The sequence below is a fragment of the Oncorhynchus tshawytscha genome, unplaced genomic scaffold (genome assembly GCF_018296145.1).
Source record: "Oncorhynchus tshawytscha isolate Ot180627B unplaced genomic scaffold, Otsh_v2.0 Un_contig_4149_pilon_pilon, whole genome shotgun sequence".
In the NCBI taxonomy this organism is placed as follows: Eukaryota; Metazoa; Chordata; class Actinopteri; order Salmoniformes; family Salmonidae; genus Oncorhynchus; species Oncorhynchus tshawytscha.
In genome coordinates, this window is record NW_024608053.1 from 26,583 (window position 1) to 41,856 (window position 15,274).

Below are 15,274 nucleotides of genomic sequence, written 5' to 3' on the forward strand. Positions count from 1 at the left end.
AGAGCAGAAACCTGTATCAACATTACATCAGACTAGAGCAGAAACCTACAGACCTGTATCAACATTACATCAGACTAGAGCAGAAACCCACAGACCTGTATCAACATTACATCAGACTAGAGCAGAAACCTACAGACCTGTATCAACATTACATCAGACTAGAGCAGAAACCTGTATCAACATTACATCAGACTAGAGCAGAAACCTGTATCAACATGACATCAGACTAGAGCAGAGACCCACAGATCTGAAATCTATCATTCCTGCCCTGAACCAGCGGACAATCGGAGGACGTTATTAATTATTTGATGTTTCTTTATTCAACAGGTATATGATCTAACTACATTTAAGATGTGAAGAGGAGGAATGCTAACCTCGGGTGATGGATACTACTGAGGAGGAGGAGGAGGAGGAGAGGAGAAGACTGACCTCTGGTGATCTGACGTGGACTTTTAAGCGCCCGGAGCTGTACCCGTTGCCAACGCCACGCTGGACACCATTGTGTAAAGACGTGCTGTTGGGGAACGGACCTTTACCAGGGATGAAAGCAACCTCCACCACCGCCTCTTGACTGGAGGGATAGATAGAAGAACATAGAACTCAGCAGTAGTACTTTACAGGATAGATAGAAGGACATAGAACTTAGCAGTAGAACGTTACAGGATAGATAGAAGAACATAGAACTTAGCAGTAGAACTTTACAGGATAGATAGAAGAACATAGAACTTAGCAGTAGAACTTCACAGCTTTAGAAGTATAGAACTGTAAAATATAACTTCACAACTTTAGAAATACAGAACTATAAATTATAACTTTACAACTCTAGAAGTATAGAACTATAACTTTACAACTCTAGAAGTATAGAACTATAAAGTATAACTTTACAACTCTAGAAGTATAGAACTATAAAGTATAACTTTACAACTCTAGAAGTATAGAACTATAAAGTATAACTCTAGAAGTATAGAACTATAAAGTATAACTCTAGAAGTATAGAACTATAAATTATAACTCTAGAAGTATAGAACTATAAAGTATAACTCTAACTCTAGAAGTATAAAGTATATTATATCTCACATTATTACTTAACTTTACAACTCTAGAAGTATAGAACTATAACTTATAACTTTACAACTCTAGAAGTACAGAACTATAAATTATAACTTTACAACTCTAGAAGTACAGAACTATAAAGTATAACTTTACAACTCTAGAAGTATAGAACTATAAATTATAACTCTAGAAGTATAGAACTATAAAGTATAACTCTAGAAGTATAGAACTATAAAGTATAACTTTACAACTTTAGAAGTATAGAACTATAAATTATAACTTTACAACTTTAGAAGTATAGAACTATAAAGTATAACTTTACAACTCTAGAAGTATAAAGTATAACTTTACAACTTCAGAAGTATAAAGTATAACTTTAGAAGTATAGAACTATAAAGTATAACTTTACAATTTCAGAAGTATAAAGTATATTATATCTCACATTATTACTTTTGATTTAATCTCCCACACAAACACTTCTACCCCCACACAATTCAACCCCTACCCCATCTGGTATCTCACCTGAATTTGACCTTGTTGACCATGCTCTTAGCCTCCTCGTGGGTCACTCCTATCAAGGACTCCTTGTTGATGGCAATGAGCTGATCCCCTGGCCTCAGGCGCCCATCCTGCAAATGGGAGACAGCAGAAAATAAGAATTAGAGAAACGTCATTCTACATGCAATGCAGACATTTGTTTTGGACTTCACACACATAAAAACAGACATTTAAACCTAATCAGGAGAACCTCATCCTTTAAATAATTCAAAAAAACTATACACAAGTGGTGCTTACTGTGTGTAACATACAGTCCATCAGTAGACTACAGTGTGTAACATACAGTCCATCAGTAGACTACAGTCCATCAGTAGACTACAGTCCATCAGTAGACTACAGTCCATCAGTAGACTACAGTGTGTAACATACAGTCCATCAGTAGACTACAGTGTGTAACATACAGTCCATCAGTAGACTACAGTCCATCAGTAGACTACAGTCCATCAGTAGACTACAGTGTGTAACATACAGTCCATCAGTAGACTACAGTGTGTAACATACAGTCCATCAGTAGACTACAGGGTGTAACATACAGTCCATCAGTAGACTACAGTGTGTAACATACAGTCCATCAGTAGTGGGCCAGTAACCAGCAGGTAGCCTACTGGTTAGAGCGTTGGGCCAGTAACCAGCAGGTAGCCTACTGGTTAGAGCGTTGGGCCAGTAACCAGCAGGTAGCCTACTGGTTAGAGCGTTGGGCCAGTAACCAGCAGGTAGCCTACTGGTTAGAGCGTTAGCCAGTAACCAGCAGGTAGCCTACTGGTTAGAGCTTTGGGCCAGTAACCGAAAGGTTGGTGGATTGAATCCCTGAGTTGTTCTGCCCCTGAACAAGGCAGTTAACCCACTGTTCCTAGGCCGTCATTGTAAATGAGAATGTGTTCTTAACTGACTTGCCTGGTTAAATAAAGGTAAATAAATAAAAGACTACAGTGTGTAACATACAGTTCATCAGTAGACATACAGACCAGAGCAGAGCAGACAGACAGAGTAGACAGACAGAGCAGACAGACAGGCCAGAGCAGGCCAGACCAGAGCAGACAGACAGAGCAGACAGACAGGTCAGAGCAGACAGAGCAGACAGACAGGCCAGACCAGAGCAGACAGACAGGCCAGAGCAGAGCAGACGATGCAGGTGTCCTGTTCTACATGATGCTGCATGTTGGCACAATGTGAGCAGAGGGCAGCCTTTCTAACAGCTAGAACGGCCAACACATCACATCAGCAGTAATATGAGAATTCTCTCTCCACTGTCATTAACCGTCAGGGACACCCCAGGAGGCAGGAGGGGGAGCGCTCTAATTGAATATAGAACCTTCTATCATCCCAATGTCTAGGCTCTATGGAACCTTCTAGAATCACAACGTCCAGGTTCTATGCAACCTTCTAGAATCAGAATGTTTAGGTTCTATGAAACCTTCTAGAATCACAACAGTTAGGTTCTATGGAACCTTCTAGAATCAGAACACCCAGGTTCTATGGAACCTTCTAGAATCAGAACGTTTAGGTTCTATGGATCCTTCAAGAATCTGAATGTTTAGGTGCTATGGAACATTCTAGAATCAGAATGTTTAGGTTCTATGAAACCTTCTAGAATCACAACAGTTAGGTTCTATGGAACCTTCTAGAATCAGAACACCCAGGTTCTATGGAACCTTCTAGAATCAGAACGTTTAGGTTCTATGGATCCTTCAAGAATCTGAATGTTTAGGTGCTATGGAACATTCTAGAATCACAGCATCCAGGTTCTATGGAACCTTCTAGAATCAGAATGTTTAGGTTCTATGGAGCCTTCTAGAATCAGAACAGCAAGGATCTTGGAACCTTCTAGAATCAGAACACCCAGGTTGTATGGAACCTTTTAGAATCAGAATGTTTAGGTTCTATGGAACCTTCTAGAATCAGAACACCCAGGTTCTATGGAACCTTCTAGAATCAGAACATTCAGGAAAACAACTGAAAAATCTATGTCAGAGCAGAGAGCCTCTGATCCTTCTACATCCCATTACATGGCTTTGGAAAATATACATGACACACAAGATTAAGAGACCAGCAGGACAGAGACAGGATTGGGATGAGGAGAGGGTGGGCTGTTTCTATACAAGAGAACATCTCTATGACTGTCATACCACCAACCAAGAGTTACAGGCACACACACACACACACACACACACACACACACACACACACACACACACACACACACACACACACACACACACACACACACACACACACACACACACACACACACACACACACACACACACACACACACACACACACACACACACACACACACACACACACACACACACACATACACACACACACACACACACACACACACACACACACACACACACACACACACACACACACACACACACACACACACACACACACACACACACACACACACACACACACACACACACACACACACACACACACACACACAACCTGGTTTTACTGTAAGAGAAAGCTCATCTGAGCTCCTCTCACATCGTGTACTGTAGGTCTTTAAAACGAGGCAGACATTGTGTTGGGGTTATTTTGAAGGTACTTAGACTGTGGATGATTCATTAGCTGAGGAAACGAGCTGCTCTATGTTTTGATGACTAGTATTTGGTTCAACAGCCTCTTAGGAGTCACTACATTTAACATCATGTATCCTGTTGTTTCACAGTATTTCACAAGGACACCGCTAACAGTAGCTAAGCCTCCCATTCTGGGGGAATGTTGACAGTTGAAAAGGGATTTTAGTTGCTGCCCATGTACTTTCCCAGCAGCATACCACCCTACATCCCACTGCTGGCTTGCCTCTGAAGCTAAGCAGGGTTGGTCCTGGATAGGAGACCAGATGCTGCTGGAAGTGGTGTTGGAGGGCCAGTAGGAGGCACTCTTTCCTCTGGTTCCCCCAAAAATATCTCAATCCCCCAGGGCAGGGATTAGGGACATTGTCCTGTGTGGGGTGCTGTCTTTCAGATGGGATGTTAAACTGGTGTCCTGACTGTCTTTGGTCACTAAATATCCCAGGACATGTATTGTAAGAGTAAGGGGTGTTAACCCCAGTGTCCTGGTTAAATTCCCAATCTGGTCCTCGTACCATCACGGCCACCTAATCATCCCCAGCTTACAATTGGCTTGTTCAATTGCCATGGCTGTGTTCTCTGTGGTTCTGGCGTGTCTGTGTGCTGTGTGGTTCTCTGTGGTTGCTGTGTGGTTCTGGTCCTGCTGTGGCTGTGGCTGTGTGCTGTGTGGTTCTGGGCCTGCCGTGTCTGTGTGCTGTGTGGTTCTGGCCTGCCTGTGTGCTGTGTGGTTCTGGGGCTGTGTGCTGTGTGGTTCTGGGCCTGCCGTGTCTGTGTGCTGTGTGGTCCTGGGCCTGCCGTGTCTGTGTGCTGTGTGGTTCTGGGCCTGCCGTGTCTGTGTGCTGTGTGGTTCTGGGCCTGCTGTGGCTGTGTGCTGTGTGGTTCTGGGCCTGCCGTGTCTGTGTGCTGTGTGGTTCTGGGCCTGCCGTGTCTGTGTGCTGTGTGGTTCTGGGCCTGCCGTGTCTGTGTGCTGTGTGGTTCTGTGTCTGTGTGCTGTGGTTCTGGGCCTGCCGTGTCTGTGTGCTGTGTGGTTCTGGGCCTGCTGTGGCTGTGTGCTCTGGGCCTGCTGTGGTTCTGTGCTCTGTCACCACTGTGTTATGGTTAGGAAACTGTCTGACTCTGTCCAGTGTTTCCCAAACTTGGTCCTCCAATAAGCTCCAACTCTAAACAGTTTAAGTGTATCCCTGGACAAACACACCTCATTCAACTCATTGCAGGCATGGTACTAGAGGATTGGGCTGTTTGACCAGTTGAATCAGGTGGTACTGGAGGACCAGGGTTGGGCTGGGTTACTGGAGGACCAGGGTTGGGCTGTGTTCTGATGGGTACTGGAGGACCAGGGTTGGGCTGTTGGGTACTGGGCTGTTGGTGGTACTGGAGGACCAGGGTTGGGCTGTTGGTGGTACTGGAGGACCAGGGTTGGGCTGTTGGTGGTACTGGAGGACCAGGGTTGGGCTGTTGGTGGTACTGGAGGACCAGGGTTGGGTACTGGAGGACCAGGGTTGGGCTGTTGTTACTGGAGGACCAGGGTTGGGCTGGGGGTACTGGAGGACCAGGGTACTGGCTGTTGGGGTACTGGAGGACCAGGATTGGTGGTACTGGAGGACCAGGGTTGGGGTTACTGGAGGACCAGGGTTGGTACTGGAGGACCAGGGTTGGGGGTACTGGAGGACCAGGGTTTGGAGGACCAGGGTTGGGGGTACTGGAGGACCAGGGTTGGGGTACTGGGGGACCAGGGTTGGGCTGTTGGGTACTGGAGGACCAGGGTTGGGCTGTTGGTGGTACTGGAGGACCAGGGTTGGGCTGTTGGTGGTACTGGAGGACCAGGGTTGTCTCTTCTTGGAGGACCAGGGTTGGGCTCTGTCCTGGAGAACCACTGGTTACCCAATTTGGGATGTATTAATGGCACCTGTTTGAACTTGTTATCAGTATAAAAGACACCTGTCCACCATAAAGTTCTATTTTGGTGTGTCATGCACAAAGTAGATGTCCTAACAGATTTGCCAAAACTATAGTTTGTTAACAAAAAATTTGTGGAGTGTTTGAAAAACGAGTTTTAATGACTCCAACCTAAGTGTATGTAAACGAGTTTTAATGACTCCAACCTAAGTGTATGTAAACTTCCGACTTCATCTGTATGTATCTATTTCTCTATCTCTCTATTTACAGTAATTATTCAGTGTCCTCAGTAATTATTGGGACAGTGAAGCATGATTTTTTTCTTATGGCTCTATACTTCAAAAGTTTGGATTTGAAATCAAACAATGACTATGAGGTTAAAGTGCAGACTGTCAGCTTTAATTTGAGGGTATTTAAATCCATATCGGGTGAACCGTTTAGAAATGACAGCATTTTTTTGTCACCCCATCTATCACACTGCAGGTGAAAGGTGCAGCGTGGACAAGCCTTCCCATCCTGCCCACCCCCATCCTCCCCCCTCCATTAGTGTCAGCTTTCCAGAGAGGTTTGGAATATGGACAACCCTCATCTATTCCCTCACACCCTGCCCTGCCCCATCCTCCCCCTCTCCTCTCACCTTTTCCTATCAGTGTCATATTTCTGGGAATGGGCAGGTGGGGGACAGGACAGGAAGTGCTTTGGGGGTGGTAGAGGCTAGATGGTAGGGAGGTAGAGGTCAGGGAGTACTGTGGGGGTGGTAGAAGCTAGATGGTAGAGAGTTAGAGGTCATGGGGGTTGTTGGGGGTTGTAGAGGCTAGATGGTAGAGAGGTAGAGGTCAGGGAGTGCTGTGGGGGTGGTAGAAGCTAGATGGTAGAGAGGTAGAGGTCAGGGGAACAGGGAGTATGGTGGGGTTGTAGAAGTTAGATGGTAGGGAGGTAGAGGTCAGCGGAACAGGGAGTATGGTGGGGTTGTAGAAGTTAGATGGTAGAGAGGTAGAGGTCAGGGGAACAGGGAGTGATGTGGGGGTGGTAGAGGCTAGATGGTAGGGAGGTAGAGGTCAGGGGAACAGGGAGTGTTGTGGGGGTGGTAGAGGCTAGATGGTAGGGAGGTAGAGGTCAGCGGAACAGGGAGTGCTGTGGGGGTGGTAGAGGCTAGATGGTAGAGAGGTAGAGGTCAGGGAACAGGGAGTAAGGTGGGGTGGTAGAAGCTAGATGGTAGGGAGGTAGAGGTCAGGGGAACAGGGAGTGTTGTGGGGGTGGTAGAGGCTAGATGGTAGGGAGGTAGAGGTCAGCGGAACAGGGAGTGCTGTGGGGGTGGTAGAGGCTAGATGGTAGGGAGGTAGAGGTCAGCGGAACAGGGAGTGCTGTGGGGGTGGTAGAGGCTAGATGGTAGGGAGGTAGAGGTCAGCGGAACAGGGAGTATGGTGGGGTGGTAGAAGCTAGATGGTAGGGAGGTAGAGGTGAGGGGAACAGGGAGTGATGTGGGGGTGGTAGAGGCTAGATGGTAGAGAGGTAGAGGTCAGGGGAACAGGGAGTGATGTGGGGTGGTAGAGGCTGCATGGTAGGGAGGTAGAGGTCATGGGGGCAGGGAGTGCTGTGGGGGTGGTAGAGGCTAGATGGTAGGGAGGTAGAGGTCAGGGGAACAGGGTGATGGCCTGCATAAGCAGAGTCCTAAAGGGCTGACCTTCACAGTCTGTCCTGCTGTCCTGTCCTGCTGCTCAGGGGACTGTGGGGACTCTGACTCGTCCCCTCCACACTTGAGCTAATGGGGAAGCAGTCTGCATCACTTTATCTCTCTCTCTCTCTCTCTCTCTCTAACCCTCTCCATCCCCCCGTCTCTCTCTTTCTCTCTCCAACCCTCTCCATCCCCCCGTCTCTCTCTCTCTCTCCAACCCTCTCCATCCCCCGTCTCTCTCTCTCTCTCTCCAACCCTCTCCATCCCCCGTCTCTCTCAATCCCCCCGTCTCTCTCTCTCTCTCTCTCTCTCCAACCCTCTCCATCCCCCGTCTCTCTCTCTCTCCAACCCTCTCCATCCCCCGTCTCTCTCTGTCTCCAACCCTCTCCATCCCCCCGTCTCTCTCTCTCCAACCCTCTCCATCCCCCCGTCTCTCTCTCTCCAACCCTCTCCATCCCCCGTCTCTCTCTCTCCAACCCTCTCTCCCCCCGTCTCTCTCTCTCTCCAACCCTCTCCATCCCCCGTCTCTCTCTCCAACCCTCTCCATCCCCCTGTCTCTCTCTCTCTCTCCAACCCTCTCCATCCCCCTGTCTCTCTCTCTCTCTCCAACCCTCTCCATCCCCCCCTCTCTCTCTCTCTCTCCAACCCTCTCCATCCCCCCGTCTCTCTCTCTCTCTCTCCAACCCTTTCCATCCCCCGGCTCTCTCTCTCTCTCTCTCTAACCCTCTCCATCCCCCCTCTCTCTCTCTCTCTCTCTCCAACCCTCTCCATCCCCCCCCTCTCTCTCTCTCTCTCTCTCTCCAACCCTCTCCATCCCCCGTCATCTCTCTCTTTCTCTCTCCAACCCTCTCCATCCCCCGTCTCTCTCTCTCTCTCCAACCCTCTCCATCCCCCGTCTCTCTCTCTCTCTCCAACCCTCTCCATCCCCCCGTCTCTCTCTCTCTCTCTCTCCAACCCTCTCCATCCCCCATCTCTCTCTCTCTCCAATCCTCTCCATCCCCCTCTCTCTCTCTCTCTCTCTCTCTCTCTCCAACCCTCTCCATCCCCCCTCTCTCTCTCTCTCTCTCCAACCCTCTCCATCCCCCCCGTCTCTCTCTCTCTCCAACCCTCTCCATCCCACTGTCTCCGTCTCACTCTTTCCATCCATCCCTTTCCACTCTCTCTCCAACCCTCTCCATCCCCCCGTCTCTCTCTCCAACCCTCTCCATCCCCCCCGTCTCTCTCCATCCCACTGTCTCCGTCTCACTCTTTCCATCCATCCCTTTCCCTCTCTCTCTCCAACCCTCTCCATCCCCCCTCTCTCTCTCCAACCCTCTCCATCCCCCGTCTCTCTCTCTCTCTCTCTCCAACCCTCTCCATTCCCCTGTCTCTCTCTCTCTCTCCAACCCTCTCCATCCCCCCTCTCTCTCTCTCCAACCCTCTCCATCCCCCGTCTCTCTCTCTCTCTCTCTCTCCAACCCTCTCCATCCCCCCCGTCTCTCTCTCTCTCTCCAACCCTCTCCATCCCCCCTCTCTCTCTCTCTCTCCAACCCTCTCCATCCCCCCCCCGTCTCTCTCTCTCCAACCCTCTCCATCCCCCGTCTCTCTCTCTCTCTCTCCAACCCTCTCCATCCCCCCGTCTCTCTCTCTCTCTCTCCAACCCTCTTCATCGCCCCAGTCTCTCTCCATCCCACTGTCTCCGTCTCACTCTTTCCATCCATCCGGTTCCCCTCTCTCTCCAACCCTCTCATCCCCCGTCTCTCTCAATCCCACTGTCTCTCTCACTCTTTTTCTTCACCCCTCTCTCTCTCTCTCTCTCTCTCGCCCTCTCTGTCTCTAGCTCTGTCTCTCTGTCTCTAGCATTGTCTCTCTGTCTCTAGATTTGTCTCAAGCTCTGACTCCCCAGGAGGGTAACCAACACTCTGTCTGACTCCTGGTAACGCCAAGTTACACTTACAGCACTGGTAACCTCACGCTGTCTGTCTCCCATCCAGTTGAACAGGACAGACTATACTGGTAACCTCACGCTGTCTGTCTCCCATCCAGTTGAACAGGACAGACTATACTGGTAACCTCACGCTGTCTGTCTCCCATCCAGTTGAACAGGACAGACTATACTGGTAACCTCACGCTGTCTGTCTCCCATCCAGTTGAACAGGACAGATGTTACTGGTAACCTCACGCTGTCTGTCTCCCATCCAGTTGAACAGGACAGACTATACTGGTAACCTCACGCTGTCTGTCTCCCATCCAGTTGAACAGGACAGACTATACTGGTAACCTCACGCTGTCTGTCTCTCATCCAGTTGAACAGGACAGACTATACTGGTAACCTCACACTGTCTGTCTCCCATCCAGAAAGACAGTTGAACAGGACAGACTATACTGGTAACCTCACGCTGTCTGTCTCCCATCCAGTTGAACAGGACAGACTATACTGGTAACCTCACGCTGTCTGTCTCCCATCCAGTTAAACAGGACAGACTATACTGGTAACCTCACGCTGTCTGTCTCCCATCCAGTTGAACAGGACAGACTATACTGGTAACCTCACGCTGTCTGTCTCCCATCCAGTTGAACAGGACAGACTATACTGGTAACCTCACGCTGTCTGTCTCTCATCCAGTTGAACAGGACAGACTATACTGGTAACCTCTGGCTGAGGTCTGTTAAGAGACCACCCTGCTGACTGTTGACCAACGGGGCTGGCTGAGGTCTGTTAAGAGACCACCCTGCTGACTGTTGACCAACAGGGCTGGCTGAGGTTTGTTAAGAGACCACCCTGCTGACTGTTGACCAATGGGGCTGGTTGAGGTCTGTTAAGAGACCACCCTGCTGACTGTTGACCAATGGGGCTGGCTGAGGTCTGTTAAGAGACCACCCTGCTGACTGTTGACCAATGGGGCTGGCTGAGGTCTGTTAAGAGACCACCCTGCTGACTGTTGACCAATGGGGCTGGCTGAGGTCTGTTAAGAGACCACCCTGCTGGCTGTTGACCAATGGGGCTGGCTGAGGTCTGTTAAGAGACCACCCTGCTGACTGTTGACCAACAGGGCTGGCTGAGGTCTGTTAAGAGACCACCCTGCTGGCTGTTGACCAATGGGGCTGGCTGAGGTCTGTTAAGAGACCACCCTGCTGACTGTTGACCAACGGGGCTGGCTGAGGTCTGTTAAGAGACCACCCTGCTGACTGTTGACCAACGGGCCTGCTGAGGTCTGTTAAGAGACCACCCTGCTGACTGTTGACCAACGGGCCTGCTGAGGTCTGTTAAGAGACCACCCTGCTGGCTGTTGACCAACGGGCCTGTTGAGGTCTGTTAAGAGACCACCCTGCTGACTGTTGACCAACGGGCCTGTTGAGGTCTGTTAAGAGACCACCCTGCTGGCTGTTGACCAACAGGGCTGGTTGAGGTCTGTTAAGAGACCACCCTGCTGACTGTTGACCAACGGGCCTGCTGAGGTCTGTTAAGAGACCACCCTGCTGGCTGTTGACCAACGGGCCTGTTGAGGTCTGTTAAGAGACCACCCTGCTGACTGTTGACCAACGGGCCTGCTGAGGTCTGTTAAGAGACCACCCTGCTGACTGTTGACCAACGGGACTGGTTGAGGTCTGTTAAGAGACCACCCTGCTGACTGTTGACCAATGGGGCTGGTTGTGCAGTTTCAATATGAAGTGTTGTTTGGAAATTAACAGAAAATGAGGGCCGATGTTCTGGTCAGAGGCGATAGGAACGGCTTTAAACCATTGGTCAGCATGGTGTGTCGACATGTCTAATGTAACTCCATTTCTAAGTACAGCAGATTGACGTTACCATGTCGACATGTCTAATGTAACTCCATTTCTAAGTACAGCAGATTGACGTTACCATGTCGACATGTCTAATGTAACTCCATTTCTAAGTACAGCAGATTGACGTTACCATGTCGACATGCCTAATGTAACTCCATTTCTAAGTACAGCAGATTGACGTTACCATGTCGACATGCCTAATGTAACTCCATTTCTAAGTACAGCAGATTGACGTTACCATGTCGACATGTCTAATGTAACTCCATTTCTAAGTACAGCAGATTGACGTTACCATGTCGACATGCCTAATGTAACTCCATTTCTAAGTAGAGCAGATTGACGTTACCATGTCGACATGCCTAATGTAACTCCATGTCTAAGTACAGCAGATTGACGTTACCATGTCGACATGCCTAATGTAACTCCATTTCTAAGTAGAGCAGATTGACGTTACCATGTCGACATGCCTAATGTAACTCCATGTCTAAGTACAGCAGATTGACGTTACCATGTCGACATGCCTAATGTAACACCATTTCTAAGTACAGCAGATTGACGTTACCATGTCGACATGCCTAATGTAACTCCATTTCTAAGTAGAGCAGATTGACGTTACCATGTCGACATGCCTAATGTAACTCCATTTCTAAGTACAGCAGATTGACGTTACCATGTCGACATGCCTAATGTAACTCTATTTCTAAGTACAGCAGATTGACGTTACCATGTCGACATGCCTAATGTAACTCTTCCATATTCATCATTGACTGGATGTTCTACCAGTGGTGTGAGTCTGGTTCATTTCATCCCAGTGTTAAAACCCAATGGAGGTAACTATGGCTACAGTATCTGTTATGAAGTGAATCTATGAGAAGGGGTTATCCACTGGTACCCTGTTCTTTCAGGATGGATCCCATTGGTGACTTACCCTGTGGCAGTCTCCCCCAGACAGAACCTCCTGGATGAAGACCGCAGGGCCGTCCGGTCTATTGGAGCCTCCGCCGATGGTGATGCCCAGACTAGAGGAGCGGGCTACAGAGATCAGCTGGATCACACCCTCTCCTGGGTGACTGGAGACAGGAGGAGGAGGATATATTATATACTGTAAGACAGACAGACACGTACAAACTCTCTCAAATACACACCCAGTCACAGCAACACAGGTGAACTAACAGGTGAACTAACAGGTGTACTAACAGGTGAACTAACAGGTGAGCTAACAGGTGAACAGGTGAACTAACAGGTGAGCTAACAGGTGAGCTAACAGGTGAGCTAACAGGTGAGCTAACAGGTGAACTAACAGGTGTGACAGGTGAACTAACAGGTGAACTAACAGGTGAACTAACAGGTGAACTAACAGGTGTAACTAACAGGTGAGCTAACAGGTGAACTGACAGGTGAACTAACAGGTGAGCTAACAGGTGAACTAACAGGTGAACTAACAGGTGAACTAACAGGTGAACTAACAGGTGAGCTAACAGGTGAACTAACAGGTGAACTAACAGGTGAACTAACAGGTGAGCTAACAGGTGAACTAACAGGTGAACTAACAGGTGAACTAACAGGTGAGCTAACAGGTGAACTGACAGGTGAACTAACAGGTGTACTAACAGGTGTACTAACAGGTGTACTAACAGGTGTACTAACAGGTGAACTGACAGGTGAACTGACAGGTGAACTGACAGGTGTACTAACAGGTGTACTAACAGGTGAACTAACAGGTGAACTGACAGGTGTACTAACAGGTGTACTAACAGGTGAGCTAACAGGTGTACTAACAGGTGAACTAACAGGTGAACTAACAGGTGAACTGACAGGTGTACTAACAGGTGTACTAACAGGTGAGCTAACAGGTGAACTGACAGGTGAACTAACAGGTGAGCTAACAGGTGAGCTAACAGGTGAACTGACAGGTGAACTAACAGGTGAGCTAACAGGTGTACTAACAGGTGTACTAACAGGTGAACTAACAGGTGAACTAACAGGTGAACTAACAGGTGAACTAACAGGTGTACTAACAGGTGAGCTAACAGGTGAGCTAACAGGTGAGCTAACAGGTGAACTAACAGGTGAGCTAACAGGTGTACTAACAGGTGAGCTAACAGGTGAACTAACAGGTGAGCTAACAGGTGTACTAACAGGTGTACTAACAGGTGTACTGACAGGTGAACTGACAGGTGAACTGACAGGTGTACTAACAGGTGTACTAACACAGGTGTACTAACAGGTGTACTAACAGGTGAACTAACAGGTGAACTAACAGGTGAACTAACAGGTGAACTAACAGGTGAACTAACAGGTGAGCTAACAGGTGAACTAACAGGTGAACTAACAGGTGAGCTAACAGGTGAACTGACAGGTGAACTAACAGGTGAACTAACAGGTGTACTAACAGGTGAACTAACAGGTGAACTAACAGGTGAGCTAACAGGTGAACTGACAGGTGAACTGACAGGTGAACTGACAGGTGAACTAACAGGTGAACTAACAGGTAAACTAACAGGTGAGCTAACAGGTGAACTAACAGGTGAACTAACAGGTGTACTAACAGGTGAACTAACAGGTGAACTAACAGGTGAACTAACAGGTGAACTGACTGTACAACCCATTCATATGGTAGATACATCAACATCAATGGTTGAACTGTACTATATTGTAGTGAGATTAACACAACTCCTGGCCTCCTTGTCAAGAGGTTTGGATCTCTTGGCGTAGCGGCTAAGGTGTTGGGTTGACAGTCCCTGGACCCGGTTGAGTCCCAGTCGGGGCAACCCCCTGAATTAGCTACAATAGCTATACCTGAGGGAGCGCAGTAGAGGGTTGTTGTAGGTGCTCTGAGAGCCAGCAGGACTCAAAAGCAAAGGACTCTGGGAGCGTGACGAGGACCCGGACGATGTGCTGTCCAGATATCTGCCTGCTTAGAAAGGAGGAGAGACAGGTAACAGTTAGAGACTGGGAACAGTTAGAGACAGGGAACAGTGAGAGACAGGGAACAGTTAGAGACAGGTAACAGCTAGAGACAGGTAACAGCTAGAGACAGGTAACAGTTAGAGACAGGGAACAGCTAGAGACAGGTAACAGCTAGAGACTGGGAACAGGTAGAGACAGATAACAGTTAGAGACAGGGAACAGTTAGAGACAGGGAACAGTTAGAGACAGGTAACAGCTAGAGACAGGTAACAGATAGAGACAGGTAACAGGTAGAGACAGATAACAGTTAGAGACAGGGAACAGTTAGAGACAGGTAACAGTTAGAGACAGGTAACAGCTAGAGACAGGGAACAGCTATAGACAGGGAACAGATAGAGACAGGTAACAGGTAGAGACAGATAACAGTTAGAGACAGGGAACAGTTAGAGACAGATAACAGTTAGAGACAGGTAACGGTTAGAGACAGGTAACAGTTAGAGACAGGTAACAGCTAGAGACAAGGAACAGCTATAGACAGGGAACAGTTAGAGACAGGTAACAGGTAGAGACAGATAACAGTTAGAGACAGGGACCAGCTAGAGACAGGGAACAGTTAGAGACAGGTAACAGTTAGAGACAGGTAACAGTTAGAGACAGGAAACAGGTAGAGACAGGTAACAGTTAGAGACAGGTAACAGGTAGAGACAGGTAACAGTTAGAGACAGGTAACAGGTAGAGACAGGTAACAGTTAGAGACAGGTAACAGCTAGAGACAGGGAACAGATAGAGACAGGTAACAGTTAGAGACAGGTAACAGGTAGAG

At 48.3% G+C, this 15,274-nt stretch overlaps 1 long non-coding RNA gene across 1 annotated transcript; it reads right to left on the bottom strand.

Moving 5' to 3' along the window:
- Positions 1-429: 429 nt before the first annotated feature.
- Positions 430-14,473, bottom strand: LOC121843244. Its single transcript, XR_006081479.1, has 4 exons — positions 14,341-14,473; positions 12,470-12,611; positions 1,576-1,682; positions 430-571 (listed from the first exon to the last, which is right to left on the bottom strand). It is a non-coding gene; the product is annotated as an uncharacterized LOC121843244 (long non-coding RNA).
- Between the last annotated feature and the right edge of the window lie 801 nt (positions 14,474-15,274).